Consider the following 20,233-nt stretch of genomic DNA (forward strand, 5'->3'; position numbering starts at 1 on the left):
CCAAAAGCCTTTCAAAATGACTAATTCCTCCCAGCTTCTTTATTGTCATCCCTGCTCCCCATCGCTGGTAACTTCAACTTCCTTCTGCCTGAGGGGAACAAAAAGTTACCTTAGCAGGTCATTGCACAGACACTGTCCAGAAGTCAACTGCACTGGGTGTGACCCATCTGCCCCTCAATCTTGGAGTACCATGAGCAGAAGAGGCAAGTTTCCAAGACTTCAAGAGTGTAGTGAGCACTGTGGGGTAATCTGCCTAAGGAAACAGATGATCATTTGGAAACACATGTACAACCTGCTTAAAGCAGGGCTCCCTCTAATGTTTATAAAGAATGGTTAATTTTTTAAATTTCATTTGATTTTTTCGAAACATGGAATAAATGGTACATGAGAGTTTATTACAGGTTTCTTTCATCAAAATTAAAACCAGAAAGGTTTGTACTAACTGAGAGTATTTGGACTGAGAATATCACAAGCCTCTTCTTTTTATGAATGTATCAGGATAATGGGGGCAGTACACAGTAGTCCACATAGGCACTGCCTTTTCTATGACATGCACATTTTCTGTGCTAACCAAATACCAAATGCCAGCTCGTGGCCAAGTCTCTGCAAGCCAAAATTAAAAACTACCATTTTATAGCCAGTCTGACCCAGACATCTCCCACTTGGGGTGTAGAATTGCCCTCAGCTGCTGCCCTAGACCCTGGAGGCACAGGTGTTCCAGAGGACAAAATAAATCCTAGAATTGTCTAAAGGAGATATTCGTATCTACCTTGACTACAAACATCTAAGTAACCAGTATATAAGCAGGGAAAATAGGGCAGCCAGCTCCTTGGCCTCTGTGCCTTGCGTCCCAGTAAAAAGGGACACTAATAGGAAGGGAAACTGGGAAACGCTCATCTGGAATCCCCTTCAAGAAGATTGTTCTGGTCTCATATTCTGCAAGAAACCAGCACACAACCAGTAAGAAACTGCAGATGCAAAACCAGCGTCTGAGGCTCTTCCAGTCAACCACTGCTTTATGCTATTTTTACCTTCTCTGAAATAGTCACAAATATCAAGACAAATTTGAGGGCTGTGTATTTTGTTACTCTAGGATTTGCTTTGAATGTTGATTTTAATTTGTCAGTCTTGAGGATTCATGAAAATAAACACAGTAAGTCTATGTTATTTTATTAAACCTAAAGTCTATGTCATTTTATTAAATGACTCAGAGAAACAAAATTAAGCATAATAAAAATTGCATAGAAATAAAGGGAGGAAACAATAAAAACCCTGTAAGAATCAAAGTTAGAGAGGAAAAAGGAAAAGCGAGTCCGTATTCCTTTGCTTCTATCAAATGTGTAAAAGAGGAGTCCCTTGAAAATATTTCTTTTTCTTTCATCCTTGCTTATTTTTATTGCAGCGTATCATGCAAGTCCTGGCTAGACAACTCTATGCAACACCAAGTGAGCGGCAATGAATCATAGCTCTTTCTGATGGCTTTCAGTTTTTAATACGGCATTTGGCTTCCACTCAAGTTCAAAAGATGGCATACGGATTTCTTTAATAATCCTTTTCTTCTCGTAATTTTATTCTTCATATTAGAAACATTGAGGCCTTTCATTTTACCATGTCTTCACATCAGATATATGACAGAAAACTGGAATTACTTACAAGTAAAAAAGAAAAAAATGAAACAAAATAAACAGTCCTTTCTCGTCTTACATGCAAATCCAAATAATCCTCTCTCTCCCACAGTCTGACCCAATTTTGCTTGGGCAGACTTTGTGCTTCTAAGCCAGGCACCTTTGAGACTGCAAACTTAGCAGATAGTACTGAATATGAGAGCACAGCACTTGCAAAATCAAGTTTCAAGCTACTGCAGTCATGGCACTGAAATGTCCAGTGTCCTGTCCACTTGTCTGTTCTAACCAAAGTCCTGCCTTAGCCATGCTTACATAAATGGACAAGCCAAAGCCAAGAGTTTCATTCCTTGAGCAATTTTAGATATCAGAACATCTGCCCAAACTGCATGACGGAACACCCTATTCACAGGTAGGAGTATTTATCACCATACATACTTGGAAAATGTTTAGCATAATTAGCATATAATTATTAGCAGGACATTGGCAAATGTGTTGATTTCATGCTTTATTACAAATAAGCTACAAAGAAGTCACTACTTGCCAAACACAATGGGACATCACAGTTGAAGAACGACTTATTTTCCACCACAGAACACAAACCACTAAGGGGAAATACTTGCTGAGTTCCTTCTTTTCTTCTTCTCACTGGTTTTTTAATCCTTATGCTTTCCACGAGATGAAAGCACCAAGCCTCTTTACTGAGAATTTTTCAGATCTGCAGTCACTGACACAACTCCTCTGCACTCTTTATTGATGCTTCCTGAGAGTAATACCTAAAATTCCACTGCAGCCTAATGCTAATGCATATTTTCCCCACAGGAAGGGAATTATAGGAAAATCTCAAAAATAACTTTTTTTTATTTTGTGTCCATAGTATGCCATGTGTCTTTGTTCTTTAACTGTAGTTCTCTAATTCAAAGCAGTGTACCTTGCAAATTTAAGAATCTTCCTTTTTATCTGGAATTGTTCATTATATGATCAAGCAGTCAAGATCCAGACAGTCCTGTAGCATTTTCTGGATGCAGAAATTTATTCAAATCTCATGAAATAATTGAGATAACAAAACCAATCACTCTGTGATTTAGGAAAGGTTTATATTAGCAAGCAGCATGATGCTGACAGGAAAAACTCTGCAGTGCAAACGAGCTTCTGTGGAGGATGTGACCTTCACCCTCTGCATGCTCTGGAAGGCTTGTTCCACTTTGGCTCCATCAGTGATTGGAGTGCAGCTTTTTGTTATGTTTCAGGTGAAGCATTCCTTATGTGTCTTCTGGGGCCGCTCTACAAAATGAATCAAAGAGCAGGAAGGAAGGGCAACCAGAGATTTGCTTCAAACAATACATACCTCATCTGAAACAAAATGCTATTGTAGATGAAGGCACATTTAAATTTACCCTTATGAATAAATGGATGGCCATAACTGTGGTAGGTTTAATCTGAAATAAATCAAACTGATGTAAAGATAGCAGAATAAAACCTTGTTTCAGTAGAAATTTCAAGAGGGAACTGTTGTGGAATGAAGTTCCCCTTTTTTTGGCTGAAACATGGAGAAAATACTTTATATAGATTCAATAACTCCCTGAAGCGCAATTAGTTTATAACAACATTGAGAGGGAAGTTCTTGGCATAGAGGAGGAAGTCCCTCCAGACCAGCAGGTCAGCCAGGGCCAGGAGCAAGCTATATCACTCATACCAGCACCACAGCTGCACCCTGAGAAATGCTCACAAAAAACCTTGAAGCAAATGCATTCTTGGACATCATGCCTGGACACAATGCTACTGGCACAAAAAAACTGGACAAAAGTAGCATGAGAACTTAACAGAAAATGCACAGGAATTTCCTTTATGCAAATTCCCATCTGTCAAGAGAACTATATTGGCAACACCAGTTCTCTGGTAGCAAAACCTGATACGTTGACCAAACTAAGCTATGGAAAGAGAAACCCATCCCTTTGAGGAAGTTCATGAAGGAGGTCTTGGACAGATCTTTCACAAAAGGTAGATATTATGATGATTGGCATCTGATCCTTCTGATGCAAGCCTTCCTATAAAAATAGGAAGCAAGAAAAGTTTTGTAGGAGCATCATTCCCATGTTCTCCTGCTTGCCACAGTAATCTTAGTCTGATGTCTTCAGTTTCCATTCTTTGCTGGAATATATCTGCACACCATATCCTTATGAAAAGTGGTAACTCAGTATGGCACTGAAGTGAGATAGGACAAAAACAATCTGGAAAAGGAAATAAGGATTGAAATCCTACAAATAAGCAGTCTGGAAGTTTGAAGAGACCTTTTAAAAAAAATTGTTCCCTGTCATAATTGTTCTTTAGATTTTTTTCATTATGAATGCTTGCTTGTATAGCATCTCTTTGCTAGATTTAACTATATCGAATTATGATTTTCTTTTGTTGGCAAAATTGTGTGGCTTAGAGGTAGCACTATTTCACTTTTATGCAGAGATAACCAAGATTTATAAATCTTATTGACGATATTTTTTAATGCTAGAATATAAGAAAAAATTCATTTCTGAAAATGAGTTTATACTGGCAATCCACAGAGAGAGATTTAATTACCAGTTAGCCTCATTCTTTCCTTTCATTTTGGCCAGGATGGTTACACAGAGCCACTGCTCAGCACAGCATCTGACAGTAATTGCAAAAAAAAGGTGAAGTTCACTCTTGGTGCTTTCACCATCCTATCACAAAATTTGCCACTACAGTACAAGTGCCACTCAGAGCCCTGTCCACACCCACACGGGGTTTCCACTGCCAGTGACGGTGAACCATTACAAAAAGTGGCAAATATTTTGTGGAAAAGCCTGATGTAGCCACCTCATGTTACTGTGATTCAGTAGTTATTCATTTTGACCTCTACCTGCCTGTGTAGAGTTTTCCTTAAGGACTTCTATCAAATGAAAGCTTTAGGGTACTCAAGGCAAATTAATACTTATTTTCTTTGAGATCTTTTTCTTAGAACTTGCTTCATATTTTGATATCTCATCGGAAAAAGTAACCCAATATTTTACAGAAAAAGATGAAGAAAAGATTATGGGGTTTCAGTATTTAGAAATAAATATGTATTACGGTATTAAAATTATTTCTTTTTTAAAATAGAAGTTGCTGATTCTTATCTGTACATAGATAAGTAAAGATCACTCAAGCTCTTAAGAAGCAGAAACGCCACTTCTTCTTGTAGTAGAAAATTACCTCCTTTCTTTCCACTCTCTTAGTGCCTATTTCCCAAGGCACTTTTATTTATTCCTCTTAAAACAATTTCAGCACAAAGAGCGAGCCTCAACATCAAGAGACAAGCATTCTCCCAGATAAATGATTTCCCCCAGTTTGCTAAGTTCCTTTTCATAAGCCAGATTCCAAAACCCAAGAATCCAACGCTCCAGAGTTGTGGCATAAAATCACCATGCTATTATGAAGAAGATCTCTAAACATTGGCACATGATGTTAATTGTGTATTTCAAATCCCTCTGGGATCTTCAGCATCTAGCCACTAAGGAAACAAAATTACTAGTCTCTTGATTTCCTGAGAAATCAAATAAAGCTGAAAATAAACCTTTATGGCAGATTTTATTTACTCTTTAAAAAAATTAATTAATTGACTTATCAATCATGGAATCACAGACTCATTTAGGTTGGAAAAGACCTCCAGGATCATCGAGTTCAACCTTTGCCCCATCACCACGTTGTCAAAATAGCATTAACTGCCACATCCAGTCATTTCCTCCAAGGATAATCTTATTTTTTTTCCCCTTCTGAACCAAAAGGCTTCTAAAAGACCCCAGTAAAACCTGTACTTTCTTCATTCTGCGTAAGGTGCGTGATTAGGGTGCAACCTCATCAAGCGCATCGGGTGCCTTCAACTGAGGCGTTACAAGGTGTAAACATCAAAGAGTCCAGCTCAGTCGAGGTGACTTGATCACAGGATGCAGATCTGATCAGGATGCAGATCACAGGGAATCACCACGCCCTGTTCCATCAGTGCGGCCCCAGGCTTCAGCACCCCTTCCCCTTCCCCCCCCCCCCCCCCCCCCCCCCCCCCCCCCCCCCCCCCCCCCCCCCACCTCCCGAGCTTTTGCGACTAACAAACCCTCTGTTTGGGGAAAGCCATCCTGCGCGTCCCTGAGTCTCCGGGGTGCGGGCGGGGCGGGGGATCGCGGCCCGGGCGGGGGATGGCGGCCCCGCCCGCCTGCAGTGACGCGCCGGCTGCTCCCGCTCTGCGTGCGGCGGCGGCAGCGGAGGGTGAGCGGAGGGTGAGCGGGGCGGCCGCGGGGCCGGGCGGTGTCAGCCCCTCTGGACAGCCGGGGGTCAGCGGGGCGGTGCGGGATCGCTGGGGCTCTGTGTGTGGGGGTCTGTGTGCAGCCGGGGCGATGGTGTAGGGCATGGCCGCTCTCCCCCGGTCTCGGGTGACGGTGGGGCGCTGCCTGGGCTCGGTAACATCGGCCGCGGTCCAGGCAGCGGCTCGGGGAGCCCCGGTGCGAGCCCCGTCGCCGGGGTGCCCGCGGCGCCGCTCGGCTCCGCCCGGCCCTTTGGAGTCTGTTTGTTCCCCTGGTCTTTGATAGAGGGCTCCGCCGCGGTTTGCGGCCGTGTAAATGCCTACTGTGAGCGGTGACTAACGCCGGGCATGGGCAAAATTGGGTTTAAGTAATTACCGATCTTGTTTTAAACCGCCGCTTTTTGTTTCGCTGTGGCAAGTCCATCGCCTTTGGCAACCGTCACTTTTACAAGGATGTGCAGAAGCTCCTCGTGTGTATATATGTATATATATGTGTGTGTGTGTTGTTTTTATTGTGTATACACCTCATGCTTATATATATACTATATATATATACTGTATATACTAATATACAAATATATAATGACATATATATAACGACTTCTTTTGTATTAAATGCATTCATATTCGTTGTCCTATTTTGTTAGTCAGGAGACCGCCTTATTATTGTTTTTAAATTCTGTGTTAATCTAAATTAAGCAGCGCGAGAATTTTTAGGTGCGTACGAAGACAGCGTTTGGAAACAGAGCGTGCAATTAAAACTAACCGATTCATAAAGCAAAGGGAGTTCCAGTGACTGAGGGTTGCTGGGTTTGCCATGGGACACGTTCTGGAGTTGGGCAGAGAGGCACAGGGGCAGCTGCCTGTGCTCTTCCCTGAGCCGCCTGTGTTTGCTGTTTGTCTCACACGCACTCGCTGGGATCACCCCCCTCGAGACAGACTGTCGCCGTCGGGTCAGCACGGCAGGCTGGGGGTTCTCACAGCCCTTCGAGGATGTGGCAATTCTAAGTAAATATTGCCTAGTTCTGCTAGCAGTGTCGAAGGGATAAAGGCAGAGGGAGGTGTGGAGCCAGGCCATCGAGGATCAGGGTCTGAGCCGCTCGGGTGTGTTTGGGGCCCCCACGCCACCCATTGCCCAAGGGAAACAGTGGTTGGAGGTTTTATTGCGCGCTTTGCTTCTCACATTGACAGAAATAGCTCAGATGAAGGGAAAGGTCTTCCTATTTGTACTAGGGACAACTGAAACTGAAAGTAATGCAAGGCAGGGCTTTCCTGAATGACACAAAACTGGACTTCCTTTAGAAAAGTGGAAATGCCAATGTTTTCTTTGTGTAGAAGATGCAAATAATAACTATGACTGACTTAGCCTAGGGTATTCTTTAATGTGCTTGACTTCAAATCCAAGTGTCTGTTGTTTGCCGTGTGTATTTTTTGTTGAATCTAAGGAGTATTTACCTTCTAATGAATTTAAATTTAAAAATCTTGCATTGGTACACCATGCTTGTATTCATATAAATAGTTTTAAGTATTAGCTTTATTGTCATTTTAAATTGGTAATTGTCGTTATTATTGTCATTATTATTTTAATTTTTATTTGAAAAATAATTATATTTTAGTATTTTTTGAAAAAAGAAGAAAGATGTTCTGAAAATGCTACCACTAAAATATAAAGATTTGTGCTCGTTTACCATTGCAAAACAGCAGTTGCCAGCTTGCAGATGTGTTTTTCCAAAATTAGCTGTTTTGTGATACAAGCTGCTGCAGTAGTTTTTATATTTGAATAAGATAGTAATTTATTTGAACCATGTGGTTCATTTATTCATTGGTTATACTATTAATAGGGGATATTCGTGGTACAAACAGTCAGGGATAGTTCAATAGAAAGCTGGAGTAGCATCACTTCACAGTGTTACTGTGTTTCATGAAATACTACCTAGATCCTGTGTCAGCAGACTTTAATTTTTCTGGTTTTCCCTCATTCCCTGCCTGGCAGGTAGACCTGCGTAAACATTGCCTTTACTCATCAAGACCCTTCTCTCTCATCTCTTCATACATTTAGAATTTGTTTTCAGCTGTACTTTTCCACATTAACTTCTGAAGAACAGCTGCTCTCAGGCAGTGTCACTAACCAGCCCTGGTGTACCTGCTTAAGCTAATTCTGTGATCATTGCATGCCCATAGGGATGTGATGCTTTTAGCGTAGATGCAGCATCCAGGTCAGATGTCGGTGGTGTCCTGCTGTGCCACCGGCTCCAAATGTCCTGGGACTTCCTTTCCCAAGCACAGGGCCGTACAGTGCAAAAACTACTGAGGATTTGGGTCAAACCGTGTCATTCTCAGGCATAAGAGGAAGTGGAGCATTAAATCAAGCCAGCAGTTGGTAAACATGTGATGTGACCTCTTGGACCGGTGATGTGACTCGTGCAAAGTAGTAGCACTGAGCAGATGAGGACCAGAACATGATAAGGCTGAAGGCTGTGTTCCCCAAAATTTTAGAGTTCATCCTGCTGCTCCTGCACATGGATCTCTTACAGAAAAGCTTTTTCCACCCAGAAAAATGTTGTGTCAGTCATCAGTTTAAACGTTCCTGTATCCTGTTTCTAGCTAAGGAACCCTAGAGCACCTTTCCTTCGTACTTCCCTCCTTCCCCTGGTGGCTAATTTGTCCCTGCCATAGAGCAGCATTGCCTTTGGCCCACGGGGCTAAGCCTGCTGGTACAAAATGTGCTTGCTTCAGTGTGGTGTTTCCGCCTGGCCACCCATCTCCTGGTCTTCTGATGCTGTGGAGTGAGAGATAGTGTCAAGAGTATCAAATCAGAAGGTAAGGCCTTTCTGACTGTAAAGGGCTGAATCAGTCTTACAGCCTCATTTTAGTCACTTTTTGCTCTGTACTTTTATGAATTGTCATTATTTCAGGCTATTGCAACCCTCTCTGCTTTTATTATGCAATTTTGTAATTTCACCATATGAAAGAAAGAAAGAAACACTTCTCTGTCAGACTGATTTAAAAAAAAAAAAAGCAAACAAAAATCCAAACAAAAATAAAAGAACAAACCCCACATTATAATAAATCGCAAAGCAAACATTTACTCAGCAGGATAGACTGCTGAGGGTGTTTCTTGCTTCCTGGAGGTAGGATAAGACAGGTGACAACTTTGGTGTATCATATCTCTGCAATGTGTCACATGGATCTTATTTCCATGTGTATGGTATGCAATATGCATAAGCTTTTGGCTTTTGTAAACAGACAAGTAAAAGAGATCTCGTTAGTTTAGGATATTGTGATTTTTTTCTTCTTATTAAACATTTTGCATATTTTTATTATCTTAAAAAAACCCCAAAACCAAAACCTCAGGGACTTTTTTGTTCTTCTGATACTAAAAATACAAGGGGAAATGTACAGCTGTGTGTTCTACAGGAACTTCCTGGCTTCTTGGAAAGATAATTCTTGGAATAGAAAAGCAAATCATGCTACACGACTACCTACACAAGTTTGGTGTGTAGTGTTTGGCTTTGGATCTTTTTAGCATTGCTTGCTAAATCTCTACACAGAACTTAAGAATGAAAACAACTTCCATAAGCACTCTTCTTCCTCAGCTTAGAGATAAAAAACAAACCCAAGGTAATCCTTGATTAATGTGTTTACAAAATGTTCACGTTTTGTATATAGATATTGAAGAACAAGGAAGCAAAACTAAAAAGCTTATCATGTCACTTCATTGGTGGCTGCAGGAGCGGTCACTCTGCTCACACAAAGCAGCCTGCCATCCTGATATCCTCGTTGGCAGAAGCTCTCACTGAGTCACACACTTGATCAGCAGCTCTCTGCACTCTTAAAATCAGGCGTTTGTGGGAGGGAAAGAACAAGCAGAGAGACTGCAAAGACAGCCTGGAGCTGAAACCAGTTGCAACAGCCCTGGCACAGACCAACCCTCCCGGTGGGAGATGGTGCAGATGGAGCAAGATCTCCTGAGCAATCCTTCCCCAGTGCACGCAGCAGCAAAGCACTGCCTGTGCAGCATCCAGCAGCTTGGGCACGGATCAGTTGCCTGGATGTGGGTGACTGGTGCCTTTCAAGGTGACCATCCAAAGGCATCCAAGACACCTGTATGAGGCTGGCACCCTGACACATGACCTACAGTTGATCCCCCTTTCCTTGGGCAGCAGCTGAAGAGTAAGTAGGACACCTTGTGAGCATCCATAAGGACACAGAACATTCACGTCTAGCTATCTGAATCCTACTTGCCCAGCTTTCTTCAGACCAGGGGGAACAGTGGTAGTTTTAGTGAAACATAATCCCATTATTTAGCCATAAATGATCCTGCATTTCTCACAGTGTTTCTCCAGGGATCCTCTTTCAACTTGGAGAACTTCAAAATAGTATTTTTCTTCTTGAGGTCTACTTAGTGATATGTCTTCAGAGAATCTTTATATGTCCTCAGGGTTCCTGGTTTCAGAAATCAGTTTCCTTTCTGACTCTGTTGGGCATGTTCCTCACGGAGTGGAGTCTAAAGGAATCAATAGCCCACACTGTCTGCCAGCCTTGTGCTGGCCCTGTACTTGCAGTGTTGTGAGTTCAGTTGCCATGCGGGCCATTCACTCAGGAGTTGGACTCAATGATCTTTGTGGGTCCCTTCCAACTCCAAATATTCCGTGAATATCCTTCAGTACTTAGAGGACAGTCACATAAATAACATATGTACTAATTCTAGCCTGTTTTCTTCTGTTTTGGTGAAAGTCTACAGTTGAACAGGGTATGTCTTTGAGTAGATGCCGTGCTCATGGTGTCACAGTACACAGGCACTGCATGTTGTCCAACTGACACCTCAGCATGACTTACTTCAAACTGTCTCCCAGTATGGCAAATGAGTTCCTCAATAGACGTGAACCTTACAAAAAACATTTGCAACTCAGAGTGACCCTGTGGGCCTGGCCCAAAAGGAAGCACATGATTGGTTTGAAGGGAGTTTCTCCTTGCTCCAGCTTCTTTACGTGACTGACATTACAGCTTGTCACAGAGCTGGTAATCAGGAGGCATACCAATGAGTTCCATTTGTTTGAGAATAAATAAACCAACAATGATTTTGATGTGGATCTTCTCTGCAGCAAGTCTTGTGCATAAAGAGAGTGCCATTTATTTTCCATGCCTGAATTTTGTGGTATGAAGAAATTCCTGTTTCTTTGTACTGAAAGGATTTGTGGCTTAAGAAAATTACTTCTTCCTTTCACTTTCTTCTCTACCAGAGATATTGAGAAAGATATATTCACTTACAGGTACAACTACTCTTCAAAGCAAAACGGATGTTCCTGTAGCAAAGCATCTGTTTTACTATGGAGTTGACAATGAGTAATTTGCCCTGACTTCTGTTTCTGTGCTGCCAACACATCATTCAAGTTCCTGCCCCTCCTTTCCCTCAGGGAAGCCCTAACTGCTCACCTACCTTGCTTCTTGTGTACAGCAACAGTCACCCAGTTACAAGTTTGTGCCTTCTAATAGTCTCATCATTTTAATTGTGTAATGGTGATATATGGTTTTTAATTAGTCATAACTTTAGCTTCTGTTTTAATGAGATCTTAAGTTGTCTTTCCAGAGGGGAAGGCTTTGTTTTCCCGAGAGCAGTGCGCCTTTTCCCAGAAGAAATGAATTTCTCCTAATGAGGTATGAAAAGATGAGGTGGTAATGGCGATGTTGGGGAGTGGCTACAGAAAGAAGGAGATATCTGCAAGTCTCACGCCCTGAAGGACATGCTGATAATGCCAGAGCCTATGACGTGCCAGGCACTCATGTGTATAAATAGTCACATTGGCGCGTAGTGTCATTGTGATCATGCTTGCCTTGAGAACAGCTGAATCTAATAGCCTTGTCTCTCATGGCACAGCCCAAAGATACCCTCACGTGTCCTCAGACATGGGAAATAATGAGTCTGTTTAACACCTGTGACAACAGTCGGTCTGCTACCCAAGGATTTATGATGACATTGCATTTGTTGGATCTCTCTGGTCACTGAGTGCAGGTATGACTATTTTGAGTTGAATCAACAGGGTTGTTGGGGAGACAGGAAGGCACATCCCTCATTCCAGATGAGGTAAAGCCCCTTGTCTTGCCCTCTCTGGGTAGACAAAGGTAGGGGTTCCTGTGAAGATGGTAAGGAAGGCAGCCAAGTGCCTGGCTGAAACAGTCCCTCCACCTCCCAGACCATGGAACTGAGTTTGGGCAGTAATCCTCAAGGAGGATTTATGGCCAAAATATTATTTTGGGGATTTTACGAAGAACTGTTGGATGGACATAAATACTTGTGCAGAAACAAGGCCTTCCTAATCTGCACATCTGCAAAGAAGCTTTCTGGCTGCTATTTTGTCACCACCCATGTACATCTGGAAGGAAGATCTGTTTGACCTGCTGGCAAGAAGAAGGATGTCTACACTGGGTGTGTAGTTGAAGGCTAAATCTTAGAGTAGGGATCAAGATCCAGCTGAGGTCTTTTTTGTGAGCTTTCCACAGCTGAATCACAGGCATTTAATGCAAAACCCTGGGAAGTTGGTGTTAATAGTGCAGGCCACCTTACAAAGAAAGCAGCTTGATTTTCTCAGGAAAACTACCCATCAATACTTGCATCAAACCTTGTAACTAATGCAAAATAACTGTAAAGATTATTTGGAGTAGCATGGACTACCTTTAAGAAAACATAAAGGCAGTCTTAGGCTTCACTCAGGTTGGAAAAACAGTAAACTGTAGCATATGTTAATAAGCAGTGATTTTCTTTCAAAAATGATTCTTCCATTTTCTCCAGGATTTCCAGAGCCACAGATCTTTTTGTCCAAGGAGAGTTTTTCACATTAAATATCTTTTCTTTGAGTAGTAAGTTTGTTTGGAAACATAACGCTTTGGGATTTACAGCATCTGAACAACACTGCAACAAACACTAGTTGACAGTACAGAATTATTTTTACTGCCTGAGGTTCACTGGAGCTTCTGTCATTCAAACCTTGGGTAGATATTGACTTGTCCTAGACATCTGAAATACAAGTCTGCTGGCAGTGTGGAAAAATCATAATTGTGTCTGGTGCATATGAGTATCCTTCACTGGATTTCTAGCAAAACTTAATTCTAAGGAGATCTGTCTTTTCTCCATAAGCTCGGCTAAACTAGATAACTTTCAAACCTTGAATAGCTTTATTCTGTCTTTAATGTAAATGAAATTCTGGATTTCAGCAGTCAGTCAATAGCTAGCTTTTACAGTTGCAAAAGCTGTGTTGTTTTTAGGCTTGATGACAACCATTCTTGTTCCTGTTCTCCTGCTGAAACAATAATACAAACCCTGTCAAGGACAGTGCTATCCTTATATAGTGCTTTCTGAGTATATAAGGCACTTGCTTTTGTATAAAGTGATGCAGGATTTCAAACTCACCTATAAGGTGGAATGAGGCCTCAGTAATGGTTGTTTACATCTCTGGTTGCAGTAGTGACCCAATTGTATCAGTGCTACAAATGATTTACTGGCAGTGACAGAGTAGGCTGGATACCTGCAGTGGGGCTTCCCTCTGTGGGCTTCCAGCTGCAGAGGATGTGCTGGAACTGGTGCCTTCTGCTCCTCTTCATCTGGGCTATTTGTTTCATGGAGTTGTCTTTATTGTGGTTTTGTTCAGCCCCGGGATGAGGAACTGTGGCCCCTTTGACATCACTGTGTTTGTACAAAACAGGAGAGCTGGGCAGAATCTCTTGGTGGTTGTCTGATCCTACCAGCTGTGGGATAGATGTTTATTATGGATTTGACTGTAGGACCACAGAGTAGTATTTTAAATGCATCCATACATAATGTGTAGGTTTCAACTGGTTTAGCTAAGAGTGTGATTATATAAATTGACACTTGTTCTGTTTTAAGACTGGTCTGAAGTAGGTATATTTAAGTGAATTTGGAATAAGCCTCATTTAACACAAATCAGTTTCATCTCAATCCATTGTTTTCCCATAGGCTTGGAATACAAAATCTGTGCATTCTGCTCATTTAGGCAGCACCTGCTCCATGAGTGGGAAGTCTTTCTCCTAGTGAAGGCAGAAGTTGTCCTTCAGACCACTTGGTCTACATGAATTAATTGCTGGAAAAACATCACATGGGTTTGGGCACTGTGAAAACAAGCTGTGGGCCGTATTTGTCCTGCAGGCGTTAAGTTTTCTACCTTTCCTTCTCTTGTCACTTGACTTTGAACCAGGGTTTGTTCCAGGCTGATCAGCATCTTCTTTGACTTGGCTGTGATGGCAGAGCAGTCAAACCCAAGTGCTGCTTTTCTTCTCTCCCTCCCATTTTTGTATGTTTGACATGTCTCCTGCTGTTCTCTCACAGCTTCTGATAGAAGTTTACCAAAATGTGCCTTCTGTGCCAAGAGTTGGCCAAAAGGTGATGTCAACCTTATAAAAGTCATGCTGCAGCAGTGGGGCAAAAACAACTAAAATCACATCTTGACATTTAGTAGGCACAAAATAAATGAGAAATAGAAAATCCAGGGACATAGGTGAATCACTGATTTTCCACCTGTTTTTCTTATTGGTCAGTCTCATGAAAAGTTCCTCTTGCCAAAAGCTGTTTGCTTCTCAGAATTGTCTTCTTTAGTAATGAGTAACATTATTTAAAAGCTATTTACTCCTAAAATACCGTTTTCAAGCTACTGGCATAAGCTAGCACAGAAAGTGTACAAAGCCTGTTGAACAAGCAATCTGCCCAGTTGAATTCATTGTTAATATACTTGTAAGTGGTTAATTTGGTGGTCAGTAGATCCTGCTCACAAACCAGTGTGATATGTGGACGCAGCTGCACAGACACACATCACTAGTAAGGTTCTGTGGTAACAATGGGACATCTGCTGCATTCTTCAGGGGAAGAGAGCCTGAAGGGTGAATTGCCACAGCGTGAAAGACTGGACATCTGATCCAGCTGCGCTGCTGCAGTGATCCCTCATGGGCTTGGTCAACTTAAAATACACAAGAAACACAGCAATTTGAAGAGAGTTGATCAAAATGCTTTGTGGGCACACTATACTGACTGCACATTTTCCTGTCTTACCCACTGTTTTGAGCTGCAGTTATACAGACTACTTAAGATTGATCTGTCTCAGGATTACTGCTAGTTGCTACTTAACTATTCATTTTAGTTTTGTCTGTATTTGTGCTTGGTCTTTCCCAGCCATCTCCCCAGACACACGTCATCAGACTGGGACTTCTAATTCTGTGGGTATGGCCGAGACTTCTCTTTTGCTTCACTTTCCTCTCTGGGGACAAGACCAAGCAGTAGCACTTCCTGGATCGGACCAGGTGGCATGTCACAAAAATGGCTGTTTTGGTAGAATAATCAGGAGGTCTGCAGCAGGACGGAAGCCAAGCTAAAACACGCAGTGCTAAGTAACAACAATTCAATCAGCAGACAAAAATTGTGTCGTAAATTAAAAGAGTTTGAAATGAACAAAAATTGACAAATTTCTGGCACGTGAGATTCAAAATGTTCCAGTGAGTGAGTCAGGAAAGGAAGGGTCAGGTCATGGCAGCATTTGAGAGACAGAGAAAGAAATGTTGCAATAAGACTGCATGGCATTTGCTGAATTTGCTCTGCTTACTCAGCAGCAAAGATACAGCTTCCATCCACCCTTCTTTTCCTGTAATAAGTAAAAATTAGTTATTACAGAGAGATAAGATCTTGAAGAAGATGCTATTTTTAAGGCAATTTAATTTTTAGGAGAAAGACAGGCATACATTCTCTGAACCCTTCTTCAGAAGAAGCATTTAATATTTTTCTTAGGAATTTAATCTGTGTTCTGAAGTGCTGATAATTTAGTCTCTCTTTACAACCCCCATCTTACTGGTTTGTAATCCATCTTGGAAAAGCAAAAGCTGTCTGATGTGTTGTTTGTAACTGGCATCATGTAAAAACTACCTAGGGGTGGCTTATCTGTCTCTAATGGTGTATCTAATTGGTGTATCTAATAAAATTTGCGTATCATTTGTGTGTGCACAATGTTCACATCTTCACTCACCACTTTTGTAACTGAACAGAACTCTCACAGGGAGAGTACACAGGTACTATGTCAGCAAGTGTTTTTAGCCTGGAAATTACTTGGGTTTTTCCCTCTAATTTAAAAAGTAGTTTCAGTGCTATTGGTGTGCCCTTTCTGTGTAAGTACAGTAAGAAACCTAGTGCTTGTCCGGTATTTTCCATCTTAAGTACGGCTGTAGCTGAAAGATGGTTGAATTTGCCAGACTGCTAAGGTTGCTGTTTCTTCTGAAATTGGTTTCTTCTAGCTCAAGGGATCTCAAAAGCTCTCTGGAGCAAGCAGGCTTCCTGAAACTTCACCTTGAAAGTCACCAATGCTTCCCTTCAAAGACTGCCTTACATCTTTATTGCCCTTCTGAAAATGCCCTAGCAAAAAACCTGTGATCCTTTATGCCACAAAATCATTTCATGTAGTTTAAGCTACTTACTATGCACCATAGTAACTGGAAAGAGTAGCAAAGGCAGGCTCACATGGCAGACCATCTTGACAGGCTGCCTGGAAAACACAGGAGCCAGAGCTGCAGGAGAGTTTTGAGTGGTCCCCAGGGTTGTCTGCAGCAACTGTGGCAAGCATCAGATAATTAGCATGAGAAAGTCTGACAGGTACTGTTTTTCCAGTGTCTTGACCTACAATTCCTATTTGCTAGCCATTGCCTAAAAGTCCTAGCTCCCAGTGTTAGCCTTATTAGTATTTTCTAATATGAGAAAAGTGAAGTAATAGTTGCTCTGGGATCAGCAACCCACTGAAACTGCAGAACATACATGAAGTCCTTTGGTTGAGGATATGTCTGCAATTTGAGACTGAAAAACAAACAAACCAAACCAACCAAACAAAAGAAAAAGAGGATAATGAGGAAAACATCTGATGCTCTCTCCTGCTGTGAACAGATTTCTTAGCACTTATTCCTTGTTTAGGCTTTTAGAGGTTTCAAAGAAGCTTGGCAGGTGAGCCATGCTGCTGTCCAGCAATATGGTATTAACTTGAAGCAATTCAAAGTGTGGTATAATACCAGTGTAATTGGAAATCTGTGACCCACACCTGACACTGTAATCCACTTGATGTATTTATTTTGGAGGGGAGAGGGAAATTAGCATGTTTGATTAACTCTGATTCCCAATGCCCTCTGAAATAAATGAAAATTTCTTATGTAGTGTTTTGGTTTTGGGGTTTTTCTAAATGAACCAAATTAATTTTTTTGCTAAAACGGGTCTTAATAGCTAGGAAGATTGCAGGACAAATGAGTGGCTGACTGGGGAGAAATGCTAACATAATGGTAAAAGAGAAGCTGTCTTATACCTGGTGGCCATAAACAAGCATTTAGCAACCAAACGGACTGAAATCCCATAGGAAAAGAGTAGTTAACTAAGCCTCTTGGCAGTGGAGGCTGGAAGTCAGAATTTCAAGTGCAGCTGCAAACACGTGATTTTTTTGGCAGTGCGTTTCTTCATGGCATTGTGGTTGGAGGGAAGGTGTATGAATTCTGTCAGTGGTTTGGAAAGCTCTTGTTCTTTTAAAAGCAGTTTAGACAGTGTGCTTGTTTCATGCTCAGCAATGAAGTGATTCTACTGCTGCTGTTAAACAACACTGATGAAAGGAGTACCTTGAGCCTGGAAAGTGAGATGGATTTGCTAAAGGGATACTTTATTTTGTTGACTTCACTGAGCAATCTGTGCACCCCTGACCGTTGTGCAGAGTTTAGGTGAAAATGCTGATGTCTTTCATATTCTTCTCACTTCTGAAGAGCAGACCCCTATGGTGATTTGCTGAGGAAGGGTGAGAGGTCATCAGAACAGATGAAAGAAAGGAAGATGCTCTGGGACCTACTCAGTCCACAGTGCTGAGTACTACTCACTAGTACTCTGACCTGCTCACCATCTGGTTCATGGACAGTGAGGAACAGAAGGGAACTCATGACTCCGATCGGCACAGTTGGGTTGACCCCAGGTATTAAAGTGGACCAGGTGAAGTACAAGGCATTCACTTGCACTGAGGCTGAGTTTCTCTGGATGGACTGAAAGTCCCTGCTTGGGGAGCAGCATTTGAATAAGATTTTTCCCATCAATAAGATGGGATAACCATGATAGCCGTGTACACAACTGCTGTAAATGCTAAACTGTGTTATGATGTGGTCAGTTTGGCATCACAGAATGGTACACTTTATACTGGCAGCATACATTTATACATATATAGTTTTCATGATTTTTCCTTCAAAACATGGAAATAAGCATTCAAAGTGTTGCCTGTTTCTTGTACTCTGAGGTTCCAGAGTGAGTCACCATCTAAGTCACTGCTGGACTAGATGGACCTTTCCACTGATATATGCAGTATGTCTGATCTTAGGATTTCAGGCAGGTTTTTTCTATAAATAAGTTAACATTGCTTTCTCCCATTTATTATCCTTTCATTTGAAACCTATAATAATATTTAATCCATGCTTATGACTAGTTTTGAGTTGGTACTAAGTGGGGATTTAGCTCCTTTATTTCTTCCTCCCTTGCAGCAGCAGTGACACAGATGCCTCTTGGGTCCTCTGATCGATGCAGGAGCTGTTGGGAGATGCTGTTTCTGCATCAGTGACCTTCCCTGCCAGTGACTGACCTTTAAGAATTAGTCCAGAATCTGATGCTTCTGCAAATACAATGAATGCTCCCTCAAAGAAATTAGGATTATCCTATCCCAAATCTAAGTAGTAGTTATGTTTTAGCATGGAATTGAGCTCTTCAGAGCTGATATCTTGTCTTATTTATTATTCCTGTCCTCCCCCTAGCACCATCACCCCTGCATGTGTATCTTCCTTATAAATCCATATGGATCACTTGCCTTTCAGGAACATAGTGCGGTCAGGTGCACATGGGCACGTTCTGTGATAGTGAACTCCGTATATGGGTGCAGCTGAACTCTCTACAGGCTTTAGATTAAAATTATTATGACTCGTTGAGTCTTGAATAAGCAAAACATAAAATGCAGGAAAGATCTGAAAGCATTTAGAGATTCAATTTTCATCCCTCTCACTTGGTCACATAGAAGCCCTGAACAAAAGTTTCATTTGATACTGATGATGGGAACAACCTTGAAAGTGCAGCTGAAGGCTTTGTTGTGACTGGATAGTGCTTTCAGTCATCACCAAGCTCTGAAAATAAATCACACTTCCCCATTATAGCGGTCATTTAGTTATATGATTAGAAATAACGAAAGGTGTGTGGATGGATGAGCTGAAGATCAGCATTCATCCTTGAGGGGAAACACTGGCCACATGGAATCCATCAGGACTCCCAGAGCAGAAAAGCACATTGCATGGGCCACTGCCCAGCAAGGAGTGAAATAATAAAATTTCAGTGCAATTTAACACAGCTACTAGTGAGGCAGCCAGAAGGGTTTCATTTGCTCATGCTGTTCTGTTGTCATGGTTTTTGTCAGTGCTACAGCTTCAGTTTTCATCTTGCAGTTTGGAAATGTAGGGCAGAACTTACTTCCTCCTTTAAGAGCAATCCATTTACATGATAAAAGGGTTGCTAAATATTAAATGACATGTTTTAATTTAGATTTTAAAATATAAATAATCTCTAAAATATTAAATGAAATATAATACTTAGTATCATTTATCTGTTAGCCTGAAGAAGAGCACAGCAGTTTACCTGTTTTCTCCAAAAAAACACTGCAGTACTTGGGTTTGTCCCCCACTTCTTCCCGATTCTCTTAGGCAACAGGAAGTATGGCAATTCATCCTACATAATCTTTTTGCTTTGGGGTGGTTGTTGTTGGCTGCTGTGGAGCTGTTTTTGGTAGTGGAGCTGTTCCCTGGTAATTTTGTTGGTTATGCAATTAAGAGCCGTCAAAAATATGTACTGCAAGGAGCAGTTGATATACTAAGTATATGAAACAAATTTAAAAAAAAAAGAAGTCTTCAGACTGATAATTTATCAAAAGCAGAACAAAAACATTGGCAAACCAATGTGGTTTTTTTTCCCAGTCATGGCAGGAAGTGTTTTATCAAAACTACAGATCTGCCACTACCTTTTTTGATTCTTTTTCCTTCATTTCTCTGTCAGAGGAAATTTGTTTTAGTGACTGAAAAGATAAGCAGCCTTCTGTTTGTCTTTCTGATGGCTGCTTCTCTCTGTCACTGCTCTTTTGGGTAGTTTTTTAATCAAGATAAAAAGACAACTTCTTAAGCAGAGAATTGAACTGTTCTGCTTCACTGGCTTCTATATGTGTTAAAGAAGTTCCCAAATACATATTTTGCTACCAGACAGAATATTTCATTCAGTGTGTTTGCAAGTGGC

Source organism: Empidonax traillii, unplaced genomic scaffold (genome assembly GCF_003031625.1).
Source record: "Empidonax traillii isolate 1590-97213 ecotype Southwest subspecies unplaced genomic scaffold, ASM303162v1 scaffold17:size2698205, whole genome shotgun sequence".
NCBI lineage: Eukaryota > Metazoa > Chordata > Aves > Passeriformes > Tyrannidae > Empidonax > Empidonax traillii.